This window comes from Rattus norvegicus, chromosome 2 (genome assembly GCF_036323735.1).
Source record: "Rattus norvegicus strain BN/NHsdMcwi chromosome 2, GRCr8, whole genome shotgun sequence".
Classification (NCBI taxonomy): Eukaryota; Metazoa; Chordata; class Mammalia; order Rodentia; family Muridae; genus Rattus; species Rattus norvegicus.
The window spans coordinates 186662399-186675657 of NC_086020.1; the positions used below are offsets into that span (position 1 = coordinate 186662399).

At 45.6% G+C, this 13259-nt stretch overlaps 1 long non-coding RNA gene and 2 other non-coding genes across 3 annotated transcripts; 2 read left to right on the forward strand and 1 right to left on the reverse strand.

Annotated features, from left to right (window-relative positions):
- Positions 1-4314: 4314 nt before the first annotated feature.
- Trnag-ccc3 (transfer RNA glycine (anticodon CCC) 3) lies at positions 4315-4385 on the reverse strand. The gene has a single exon. It is a non-coding gene; the product is annotated as a tRNA-Gly (tRNA).
- Positions 4386-5638: 1253 nt separating this feature from the next.
- Positions 5639-7539, forward strand: LOC134485755 (uncharacterized). The gene is made up of 3 exons (XR_010064005.1): positions 5639-6515; positions 6626-6704; positions 7412-7539. It is a non-coding gene; the product is annotated as an uncharacterized LOC134485755 (long non-coding RNA).
- Positions 7540-9503: 1964 nt separating this feature from the next.
- On the forward strand, positions 9504-9576 carry Trnak-cuu6 (transfer RNA lysine (anticodon CUU) 6). The gene has a single exon. It is a non-coding gene; the product is annotated as a tRNA-Lys (tRNA).
- The last annotated feature ends 3683 nt before the right edge of the window (positions 9577-13259 follow it).

Consider the following 13259-nt stretch of genomic DNA (forward strand, 5'->3'; position numbering starts at 1 on the left):
CTTTTAAGTTAATATAGATGGTGGAGTGCTTGATCTGAGTTGACAAATATGACAGACTGGATGCTAAGTGTATCTTATACTTTATAAATGGCATTATTGTAATAGTTGTGCTCAATTTACATCTGAAGGAAAAGAGCCTTTTAATTGGGGAAATGTCGTGGGTTGTCCTGGTGCTGTTTGTATTCTGATGTTAATTCTGCTTCCTCAAGAAGGGCTGCTCCAATGAGGAGTGGATCATGTACTTGGGTGATTCCATGTGACCCTTTTCCCTATTTTATATGGTCAAAGCGCCTGTGATTGGGCAGTGGAAAGGGATGGTGGGACTGGAGGTTTTGGAGAGTGAGGGAAAAGAGGAAAACAAGGACGATGGAGGAAGGGGGAGTGAGAGGAGAGGAAATGAAGATGGAACAGGACCACATAGCCCAGAGAAGTCACACGGAGAAGGGCTGTCAGAGCTGGGGAGTAGAGTAGAGGCGCATCTGCCCAATGTAGGTGTGACGCTTATAAATACTGTAACTGAATTGTGTGCTTTTGTTTTCATTGTGTTTTTTATTTATTCTTTGAGAACTTTATACACTGTATTTTGGTCATATTCTTTCCCCTCTCCCAAATCTCTCATGTCTTCCCTCTCCCATCAACATCCACCCAATTTTATGTTCTTTTTCTTTTTTTTTTTTTTTTTTTATTAACTTGAGTATTTCTTATATACATTTCGAGTGTTATTCCCTTTCCCGGTTTCCGGGCAAACATCCCCCTCCCGAATTGTGTGCTTTTGAATGGGCATATTGGGGTTGGAGAATTACCACAACATTATAGAATCTTAAATTATATGGCTTCTGTATGCTACTTTTGAGTATATACTGTATGGTATGTTTATATAACGAGGTGCCCCAAACTGCTTCTGTTTGTATCAGCTCTTACACAACTTTAGCCCCATTACCAGGAAGCAGAGGATGGACAACCTAGGCCACGTAGTGAGTTCTAGGCCACCCAGGGCTAAATGTGACAAAACTTCCAAATACGTAAATTAAAATGAGTTCTCATAGGAAATTAGTTCAAATTATTTTTAGCTGACAGGATCTACTCTCGAATGGAGAAGTTAATTTTGTTGGTAAGACAAAGTCATCAGCGTCTCACCTGTGTATACATCGTGACTGTGGTAGGCTTACGACGGCATAACCAGAGGTGAAACTGGGCTAAGGAAAGTGATTTCAGGCTCAGGGATAAACCCAGGCAATGGCCCAGCTCTGGTGCTCGGAACCAGGTGAGTTTTGTTTGTTGATCTGTGGCCTGGCAACTATCCTGAGATCATCTGTTAACCACCATGTTCAATCTACCTTCCCTGGGTTTCCTTAATGGCTAAGAGGCCTGCAAACGAAAACAGATTTACTTCTTCCCACTATAGCTGTCATTTATGTCTTCTCACCCGCCTGTCAAAAAACAACAACAACAAGAACAACAAACCCAAATCCTTCTCTCTCAGCCTGTCACATGCTGGTAGTAGATGTCTGAAGAGGAAGCTCCTACCTGACCTATTTTATAATGTAGAAATGGAGGTGCAGAAAACCTCACTGAGTTTTTGAATGTCTCCCCTGTTCATGGTGGTTTGAAGCTTCCCCACAGATACTACAAGCTTCTCACTTCTCCTTCTCCCTCTCTCTCTCGGTAATGGTGGCATCTCAGAGATGTGTGACCTTAACACTGGTTGGGAGCGGCTAGAGTAGACTGAGATATGTCCAAGTACATTCTAACAGTCCAGAAATTATATTCATGGAAAAGTTCTATTTGGGGGAGTATTTGTGATGTTCTGAACAATTCTTTAGACTGGACCTCCTTATGGGGTGCTAAGCAGAAGGGCTCCACATACTTGAAGGAACTGGATTTGAAAGGAAGGCAGGAAAGCCCAGAAATATGAGGTCCGCGCATGTTTGAGTGAGATGGAATGACTAACACTGCACTTATTTTGTGGATGGATGCCCCATTGATTATACTACAAAATAGCCTGTGGTGGCCAGGCTGCCGTGTGCTGCTGGCGTCTCTGCATTAGCACCTCCTACCCAAGGCTAGTGAGTGCCATCAAAAATGACCCCAGAATGTGGAAGTCTGTAAGATGGTGGGTAAACCTGGGACATTGGGGACCCTGAGGAATGGAGAATGACAGAGCCAGATGCAGTAGAGGAAGTCAAGAGTGGAAAGTTCATGGGTCATAGAAGTTTGGTGTCAGTCTTCTGGCTCCTCCACAAATCTGTCTCTCTGTCAAGTAAAGAGCTACAGGACTAGACGTTTGCACAAGATTTATTTGCACCAAGTATGTGCATGCACTGCACAAAGCCAGAGTTCTTGCATAACACAGGGGACAGGGTGTCCAGAGAGGGACAATGTCTGTCCCCCTGGGGAGTCTGGGTTTATATGCTTTTCAAGAGGATGTGGAGCAAAGCTTAGATCCATCTCTCCTTGAGTTGGACCGTGCAGGAGGGATGTGGCTGGTTTGGCCATTTTAAATGATAGCAGGGACCTGACTGGATGAGAGGTAGGTAGGGACCTCTGAAGAGAAAAGCCCACAGAGCAAACCCAGCCTTGTTCTTTGTCTGTTATCCTATTAGATAAGCTAGTTGATCAGAAACAAGCCAAGCTCCTTCAGGCCAGTCTTTTCCAGATTCAATTGGGTGAGCACCCAAGGAATCTGCTGGGTCTCTCGGAAAGCTTCCTGGGCAGTTTGTAAGTATAAGAGTAGGTCTAGGTGCTGACCACCATGCCTTCCTCTTGTACATCCTGATTACTTCAGTCAGGAAATAATTTAGAAAGTGTACTGTGCTGCCAATGCAATGGGGAAAAATGACTGTGAATTTTAATATGACCTTGGATATCCGTGGTTCCATCGTCTTTCCACCAAAGTTGTGAAGAACATCAGAAACGAGTGAGGATATTATTGAAATTGTGTTTGGGGAAAAAAAAAAATGACTGATGCCGGGCAGTGGTGGTGCATGACTTTAATCCCAGCACTCGGAGGCAGAAGCAGGAAGATCTCTTGAGTTTGAAGACAGCCTGGTCTACAGAGCGAGTTCCCAGACAGCCAAGGCTACATAGAGAAACTCTGTCTTGGAAAAACAAAACAATAACAATAGATCACGAGGGTCTACAAATGTGGAAGAAGCAGAGTTCATGGTAAGAATGGCGTACGCACCGGAAGAGGAAGAATGCACAGCATGAGCACAGGCTGTGGGGACAAGAGGGGGATGCTTAAAGCAGCATTCCAAAGTTTGCCAATGAGCCAATAAGGTGGCGAAAATGGGATGAAGGTAGGTCCACAGTGGAAGGCAGGACATGTCTAAGAAAAGCAGGGGTGTGGGAGGGTCGGGGAGGGGGTAGGGGTGTCTATGCAGATCAGGGGCGCTCAAAGGGCTTCCGGGGCTGCCTGTCACCTGGGAAACCCAAGAGATTTAGCATGGCGTGGGAAGGACAGTGGGGCCACGTACACAGAAGATACGCGTGTTTCTGAGAAAGGCAGCAAGAGCGGTGAGGTGTGTTAGACGTATGTAAAAGGAAGCGAAATCCACACGGCCTCAGCAGGTAATGGAGCTCTTTCCATCACTCCTAAGCGCCCACTACTTGTTTTGTTTTTCCTTTTAATCTGTAACGCTTGAAGACGACGATGTCCCATACCAACCGAGTTCTTGTTCAGAGGCTGTTTTTTGAGGCTTTTGTGTATGCATATTTTGCTTTCATACATGAAATAAAAGTGACGCTCCAATCGCCGGAAATCTTTGTGTAATTGCTTAAAGTCGAACCCGGGTTTATCGGAATAACTCCTCCCTCCCCCAAAGAACTCCTAATCTGAATTTATGGAATTTAGTCCTGGTGGGAACAACGTTTCTCTACGGTTAGGATTTTCTTTAGCTGTTGTCCTCACATATTGTCCTCAGAAAGGATTGTTCTGGTGAAAATCATTCTAAACATGAGACTTGTATTTGACTTCTCGGTAACTGCGGTTCGGGTATGTTGAGAAACAGCAGAGCAGTATTCTTAGAGCTCCTTTTCCTGCCTAGAATATCGGTGTGAAACCACCTCCTCGCATGAGAATAAAAATCTCAGGCTAAGGGTGACTGAATAGAAACAGAACTGGAAAAGAGTTGAACAGCTGTGGTAGTGATATCTAATATTTGTAAATTTGCGCCTGGACTCCTGCCTGCGCCACAGCTAGAAAAGTTCAACGCTGACACTTCCAGCAAAACCCAGCCTGGATTCTGGTCCAAGTCTTGGATTCTAATTTCACAATGAGAAAAACGTGTAGGTAGCAGAGAGAAAAGAACGCACTGCATTGGCCGGGAATCGAACCCGGGTCACCCGCGTGGGAGGCGAGAATTCTACCATTGAACCACCAATGCACCGTTAGGGGAGCTGGCTGACAGTGCTTCAGGAAAAGGTAAGAGAAGCTATGCATCTCAATGAACTTCTACCGAAAAATAGCAATGTAAACTGACGTTTCGTCATGAGATTTTTTTAATTTCCAGTATAAAGGAGGGAAGCACAGACCTATCTAGATGCTAGACTATGATAAACCTAGGCCAAATTTGTCATTCTAGGAGTTTCGAGGCATGACCAACAGAATTCTTTCTATTTCTGCCTGGGAGTTTCCGCTCATTAGAAGGGAAATGCTAGTTCCAGCTGAAACTCCTGGTTCTCACCAGTGACCAAAAATATGCTCAATTCAGTAGTCAAAAACACACTTGGTATGGGTCCCAGACAACACCCCACCTGTGTGACACACACAGACTGATAAGAACCTTCTTTGAGCACTGCACATTCTGTCCCAGCAGGTTTGGGCCGGAAGAAGGGGGCGGGCGGGGGCGGGGGCGGGGACGGGGTCCCAGGTTTGTGAGTTGTTTACTTTGCAGGGCAGGTAGCCTTCCAGCAGACAACATCTGCTTCATAAGCGACCGCTGGAAAAAGTAGTTAGTATACTAATTGAGTATCATCTGTGTGTAAAGTCATGCCATCCTTAAAACCACCCAGGAGGACAAGAGCAAAAAGGAAGAGGCCTAAATCCACCCACACGCTCATCCCCTCCATCCCCACTTCAGAAACCTTACTGATGCTTAAACCTGACCGAGAGGGAAAGAGAGATCAGAACGGTGGCTGTGTATGTGGAGTGGGTGATGACTAAGGTTACCTGCACAGTGCGGGTCGATGGAGATCAACGCTCTCTCTATCCCTTGACCTAGGTGATGGCTCATTTTTCAGCCACACCCAGAAAATAATTGAAGAAAGTCATCGTGTTTAATTTTATTCTATCAAGTAGAATTTACTTAAGATACTGGAACAGCGGAATGAGAGCTGTGATGTCACGTCACACTTGACTAGCAATGCCCAGGCAAAGAGGAAAGGAGGAGGGGGAGGGGAGGAGGGAGAGGGGGGGAGGGGAGGAGGTGGGGGAAGAGGAGAAGAGGAGGAGGGGGAAGAGGAGGAGGGGGAAAGAGGAGGAGGGGGAGGGGGAAGAGGAGGAGGAGGGGAAGAGGAGGAGGGGGAAGGTAAGGAGGAGAGGGAGGGAGGGAGGGAGGGAGGAGGAGGAGGAGGAGGAGGAGGAGGAGGAGGAGGAGGAGGAGGAGGAGGAGGAGGAGGAGGAGGAGGAGGAGGAAGAACTGATCTAGTCAGATGGTTGCATTATCCCAAACTCCTGAGGGGTCGGACTGCTGCAGCCCTGGTTGTTTTGTTTGTTTTGTTTGTTTTTGTGCTGTTTGCTTGGTTGTTTTGTCGTTTTGGTTTTTGTTTTGTTTTGTTTTTGTTTTTGCACCCTTCCCTTAACTCAGACAGAAAGGCCAGTCGCAGTTCTCATATTTGCCAGATCTGCAGTTGTGGCACAGAACAGTTTCCTTTCTCACTCTGTCCTGAGCCAATGGCGTAGTTATGGAAGACTGTACCAAAAGCAAAAGGGCCAGAGCTAGGACCCTAACGGAAACCACCGCGCAATCACAGACCTCTAGGGAAGCCAACTCCAGCTGACAGACAGACAGGCACACACACATTCTCTTCTCCCCCCCCCCTCTGTCCCTTCTCTTCTTTCCTCCAGAGACAGTATTTCTCGGTGTATCATTGGAACTCACTCTTTTTTAGACCAATCTGGCCTCAAATTTAGAGATCCGATTCCCTCTGCCTCCGGAGTGCTGGGATTAAAAGCGTGGGACATCGCGCCTCCCCCATTTTAACACCTATCCCTGGATGTCATTGAACTCGAGAGTGTAGACGAGGCTTGCCTCAAATTCACAGAGATCCTGTCTCTGTCTGCCAGGCGCTGGCATTAAAGGCCTACCTCTGGCAGAGAGAAGTTACTTTACCGTTATTCACGTGTTTGAAACTTTATGAAGCTACCTTTAAAATCAAGACAATTTAAATGGTGCCGTTGTTCTTCCACCTCCCACCCCGCATGCTTATCTGCCCTCCTCTCCCTCTCGTTTTGCATCCACAGAAACTTATTCACATACACATGCCAGCAGCGCCCCACCCGCAGGTCTCCACAGGTATGCTCCCGCCACCCCATCCCACCCACCCCTGTACACTCATTCCCCCTCCCTCCGGCCTTGCTGAGCTTGGGCACCGAATCTGCTGTTTATCCCACTCCTGCTGCCAGGTCGAAGAAGGGAGCGGAACAGAAGCTACACCCACACCTCCCGAGATACCTCCTACTTCCAAACTCCGGGTCTACGAAGGTAAAGTTCTGGACCCTGAAGTTCCCGTGGGCTCCTTTGCCTGCTGGGCGCTGGGGACACGATCCCACAGTAGGGACCCCGTGACAACTGTGGTACTCCTTCTGTTTCTATGGATTCGGAATGCATGCGTGGGACACGAGGACCAAGGTGCCTGGTGACTCTGAACCTCCCTTCCCTGCCCTCCCCGGTCCCCGGTGCATTACAGTGAGCACCACGTCCAGCTGCTGAGGACCACACAGGGCCTCGAGGTTATCTCAGGTGTGACTGCCAAAATGACTGTCGCTCACCTACATGGTGTCCCCCATAACATCTATGACACAATTGGTTAACATGTGTGGCTGTTTACCGAATGCTGAGTTCTAGCCCGCCCTGGGCTGCCCGTGTAGAGTTTGTAAACAACTCCTACAAACGGTTTTCTCACCCGCCCATTGGTAGAATTGAGAAACTCAAACTTACTCTCTCCCCTGTAAAACTGTAGTTCCTTACACTGCAAATTTATATATATATATATATATATATATATATATATATATATATATATATAAAACTTGTAGATTATAACACACACACACACACACACACGATTAACCAGAGCCAAAATGTATACATCTAACGGACAGTATGGAAAGCAGTTCTGCAGGGTGGAGGCCCACGTTGGAGTATACACTTTGACTATCAAGTACATTTTTATGTTTCTTTAAAAACAGGACTTGGCTGGACAGATGGCTCAGCAGTCCTGAGTTCAATTCCCAGGAACCAAATGGTGGCTCACAACCATCTGTAATGGGATCTGCTGCCCTCTTGTGGTGCGTCTGAGGACAGCTGCAGTGTACTCATGAAATAAATCTTTAAAAAAAAAAAAGTGCTGATTTGTTTTACTTTCACTTGCGTGTGTCTATCTATGTGCTTTGTGTGTATGGATGCTCCCAGAGGTCAGTTGGGGTTACCGGCAGTTGTGAGCTGCCCAGTGTGGGTATTAGAAAAATGCCCCCTTTCTTTTTTTTTTCCCTAGGCAGGGTTTCTATGTGTAGTCCTGACTCTCTTGGAACTCTCTCTGTAGACCCGGCTGGCTTCAAACTCAGAGATCTGCTCACATCTGCCTCCCCAGTGCTGGCATTAAAGGCATGTGTCGCCACTGTGCAGCTAGGATATACATATATATATATATATATATATATATATATATATCTCCCCTCTTTCATAACTGGTGTCTGTTACCTGCATTCAGCCTTTCCCTATCCCCTAATAGTCAGCATTTCTCGTTCTCTTCCTGCATGTTATATTGTACTCACATGTACACGTATTTACATATATATGCAATGTATTTATATATTAATCATGTATAATTATAATAATTAATATTTGTTTACATATATGATATATTAATAACTGGCAAGACTCTATAGCTGAGGGAGAACACATGCATGGTTTGCTTCTTTTTGAGATTGTGTGATCTTGCTTAATATTATACATTCTAAGTCTATTCATTTTCCTGAATTTTTTTTACCTTTAATTTTCCTTTAGAGTTGTATAGTATCCATGTATACACACCATTTTTTAAAGCCATTTTAATCCTTACTCGGGAGTAAAATTGGGAGCTAAAGAGCACAGCGGTGGGGAACAGACCTCTTCCATCTATGCCGTAGTGTGGGGAGGTGTGCAGGTCCGTTCGGTTATTACCTTTACATCCGGGAGTGTCCTAATGTACAGCCCACAGTCCACCAGGGCAGCCTTGGACACAGACTGTACCCACAATCCCATCTGTATCCTGAGGAACCACCTGTGGAGTTCACAGCCTCCAGGCAGTGAAGCAACCCTAATACTGTGGCTGAGCTACAGGAATCCATCCCAACAGGACAGTGAGATGTTTATATTAGTCAAATCGATGTTTTCTTTGTTCCTCACGCACCTGTATGACTCGGTTGCACTATTTTAGGGGCGTAGCATTCCAAACCTGAAAAGAGTCTTCCTTGTTTCCAACTAAGTAGCAAAACTAGGAAAGGCTGTAAGTGTAGCACAGCCAGCCCAGTGAAGTTTAGCCACTCCCAGGCTTGGAAGTTGGCTCTACTAAGGATTTCCCCTCCCCCAAGGCCAGGCTGGTGAACAGTAGCCTTAACGTCTGAAAGAACAAAACACTCCCGCTGATCTTTAGTGACCTGTTGGAGTTTGTCTCCAGTTGTGACCCAGGATAGAGGCTGTCCCTCAAGACAGGCTGAAAACACTAGCAGGAAGCAGCGGTCCACAAATCTAGCAGTCCCTTTATCATATGGTACCAGAAGGATACCCGAGAGACTTGAATAAACACAATTATTTATGGAGCCTTTTATTCCGGACGGCTCCACCCAGAGTAGAGGAGTGAGCAGCCCCGACCTCCCATTTGTCTGAATTTTTGAAGGCAAAGACCACAACCGTGTGACATACACAGAAAGGCAGCTGTGAGTAAAAGTGGGTTACAGAAATGGAGAGATAACAAGTTAAATAAGTGGTAGGGCATTGTGTAGAAATTTACGACTGGTCTACATAACCAGGGATTAGTTTACCTAAGATAATTTTGGCACTTAAAGGTATTTGTCTTTTGTTCGTCTGTTTATTTGTTTGTTTGTTTGATTGACTGGCTGGCTGGCTGACGGACTGACTGACTGACTGACTTTTGAGACAGGGTTTCATTGTGTAGTCTGACTGTTCTGGTCTTAAACCTACAGAGATCCACCTGCCTCTATTTCAAGAGATCTGAGATTAAAGACATGACTCATCGCTTTCCGGTTTAAAGTGTTTCAGAAAAATGCAGCTCACAGGAGCGCCCGGCTAGCTCAGTCGGTAGAGCATGAGACTCTTAATCTCAGGGTCGTGGGTTCGAGCCCCACGTTGGGCGCATGCTTTTAATCCTGGAAAGATGGTTCTGTGACTAACACTGACCTCTGTCCCCAGCAACTGCAGGGTAGCTCACAAGCATCTGAGTTTAAGGCTAGCCTAGTCTACAAAGTGAATTCATTCCCGGGCTGTACTCAGTCTCCAAATATAGTTCAGTAGCCCACTACAATTTATCACAGTCTCAGTGATTCTGTGGAGCCCAATCTAGAAAGGATTTACTTAGACGCCAGTAACAGCATTTTTTTTAAACCTTTCTAATACAGAGTGATCTTATGAAAGGAACCTATCGTTGTTTAAGATGTCATTACACAAGGGTAATGCCTTCTCTTCAGGATGTGCTTGAGGCTATGGAGACTGAAGGACAACCTTAATCCTTCAGATCTGAACCCACAAAGAATGTCTTTGTAGTTTGACTGAAGGAGATTCAAGAGGACCTGGTAAGAGCCTTTCCATCCGGGAAGGGGCTGATACAAGGGGGATCTTTCCTTACAGGTCTTTAATGACTAGTCTGCAGGCTGTACTTGTGGTTCATGTTTTATTACCAGGAGCTAGAAGGGCATCGTTATCATACATATTTTTTTTTTCTCGGAGCTGGGGACCGAACCCAGGGCCTTGCGCTTCCTAGGTAAGCGCTCTACCACTGAGCTAAATCCCCAGCCCCTATCATACATATTTTTAAATGTATCTTATGTATACGCATGCTTTACCTGCATGTGTGTCTGTGTACCACTTACATATCTGGTGCTCAGAGAGGCAATACAGGGGACATCAGATCCACAGAGGCTTTACTTGAACCTGAGTCTTCTGAGTCTCTTCAGCTCCCTACCATATTTTAATGAATCTTTCTGTGCCTGTCCTAAGTTAATTATGTGATGACCATTTGGGGGGGTTTATTGGAATTATTAGGTCAGAGGTTAGAAAGGCCAACTGTAAAGAATCTCATGGGGCTGAGCTGTGATGGGGTGAGAATCTGTGACATTCTGATCCTTATATCCTTGCATGCCACAGTCAGGGACACCCATCATGAAAGCCCTGTGCCCATGCCACAGTCAGGGACACTCATCATGAAAGACCTGTGCCCATGCCAGTCAGAGACACACATCATGAAATATATGCACTTGTCAGCGATTTCTGTTTCCCTCAGAAATATCAAGTCTCTTTCTACCTCAACCTACCTACCAAATGTTTTAATTTCTTGGACATACATTTTATATACCACAAAATTCACCCTTTTGGAGTGTGCACCACAGTGCCATTTAATTTATTCACAGGCTACAGCCATCACCGCTGTCTACTTCAAGAGCGTGATCTATACAGGAGCCATTCCACCCTAAGGCCCCCAGTCGTCTGTAATCTGCTTTCTGTGTGGATTTCCCTAACCTGTACATTTCTTTTCAGTTATAAGTCTCGCCTTTACAGCTGAGCCTTCTCTCCAATCCCTTATTCTGCGCATTTCATATTAGCGAGATTGTACAACACGCGATATTTTGTATAATGAGCTTCTTTCGTGCAGAATGATGTTACCCAGACTCCTAGGCAGAAGTGGCAGGGCAGGATGAGTCACTATCTCATTTTTAAAATATGAGTGAATAATGCGCCATTGTATAACTACACCTGTGCTATGTGTTTGGCTACTGTGACTGGTACTCTACATGTTTAGAGATCCAGCGTAAGCTCTCTTGGGCATGTATATGCTCAGGAGTGAATTACTGAGCTATACGACAAATGTGGGGTCGAACTCTCTTGTGAACTGACTACAGCTGCAGCTGCAACACCCTGCACTGCCCACCAGTAATGCATTGGAATTCCTATCTCTATCTTGCTGCAGCTTCTTTTCCCTCCCCCTCCCCCTCCACCTCCCCCTCCCCCTCCCCCTCCCCCTCCTCCTCATCCTCCCCCTTCTTTTCTTCTCCTTCTTCTTCTTTAAATACAGGGTCTCCTGAATCCCAGGATTCAGGAGCAGAGGACAACTTTTAATTCCCGATTTTCCTGCCACCATCTCCCAAGGCTGGTATCACAAGCGCATAGCACCCCACAGCAGCTCTGTGAAACGTGAAGCAGCGTCCCCTACATTCTCAGTAGGTAGCTGGGACCTCTACCACCTAAGCTACATTCTAACTCAGTTTCTGCTTGTTAGCATATACCTTGATTTTATAAACGATCAGTAATCCTATTAGCTATGAATGGTATCTTGCAGTTCATTTCCAATGTCAAGTGACTAATGATCCGGAGTGCCTTTGGAAACATGGACTGGTTGACCAGTTGTCTACTTGCCTTATATCTGCAAAATGTTTTTGTCTCTTTTGAATTGACTTGCCTTTTAGTGGTTGAGCTGTGATCATTCTCAGAGATTTTAGGGATACAAGTTCTTCCCTAATACAAAAATTGCAACTATATTCTCTCCCTACTGAGGGATCTTTTTTCTTTCTTGAACACGTGTAAATGTTTTATCTGGAGAAACAGCAGGGAAGATACGTTGGCGATAGATAGGGTTTGAATGTGTCAAAGCCGATGAGGTCAGGTTACTCCAGAGGCTCAGTGGGAAAGACACTAACAACATAATTGATCCAGACCTGCCTGAGACAGACCACCATGTGCAGAAGTCTATGGATCTACTGGTCTGTCTCGAGTAGATAAGCTTTGGAAAAAACAAACCCTGGGACTGAAGAGTTGGTGGAGAGGGCAAAGGCCCTTGCTGTTCTTCCAGAGGACTTGAGCTGTGCTCCAAGCACCCACACTGGGCGGCCCATAGCTCCCTCCCTGTTAATTATCAGCTCCAGGGGATCTGATACCCTCTCCTGGGCTCCACAGACATCTGCATTCATATATACTTTCTATGATGGCTGTTCTTGGGTATCAACTTGATGACACCTGGAATTCTAACTAAAACCCAAGAACTAGGCACACCTGTGAGGGATTTTTTTTTTCTTAGTTAAATCATTTGAAGTGGGAAGATCCACTTCTAATCTGGAATTTGAGATGGGAAGATCCACCTTTAATCTGGACTACATACACCTCTGTTGGCAACCTATATAAAGGACAAGATATCTCTCTCTCTCTGCCTGCCTGCCTGTTTTCCCTCTACCTCCCTTTCAAGTCCATTTCTTTTTTTTTTTTTTTTTTTTTTTTGGTTCTTTTTTTTTTTTTTTTTCGGAGCTGGGGACCTAACCCAGGGCCTTGCGCTTCCTAGGCAAGCGCTCTACCACTGAGCTAAATCCCCAACCTCAAGTCCATTTCTTAACTGACATTAGAGCCTAGTTCTTTGGGATTCCGAGGTGCACACTGAAAACCAGCTGAGACATCTAGCCTTGTGGGACGGAGTAACTACTGGATTCTTAGACCTTCCATTCATAGGTAGCCATTGGTGGATTAGCTGGGCCACAGCCTGTAAGCCATCTAATAAATCCCATTACATATTAAAAAACAAAACAAAACAAAAAAAACCCAAAAAACCCCAAGCTAACCTGTGTTAGAACATGCTCCATAAATGAAGCTGTTTGAGAAGAATTCTGAGAGTTCATGAGACAAGGCCAAGAAGACAGGACAACGGTCTTTTGATCGGTCCTCCAAAGCACAATATTGCTCTTGGAGTGTGCCTTCGTGCCTCTCCCAGCTACAGTAGGTGGGAGTGGCTTGGCTTTAGATTATTCTGCCATCTGCTGTCACTGCTCTGCCACCCGTGGC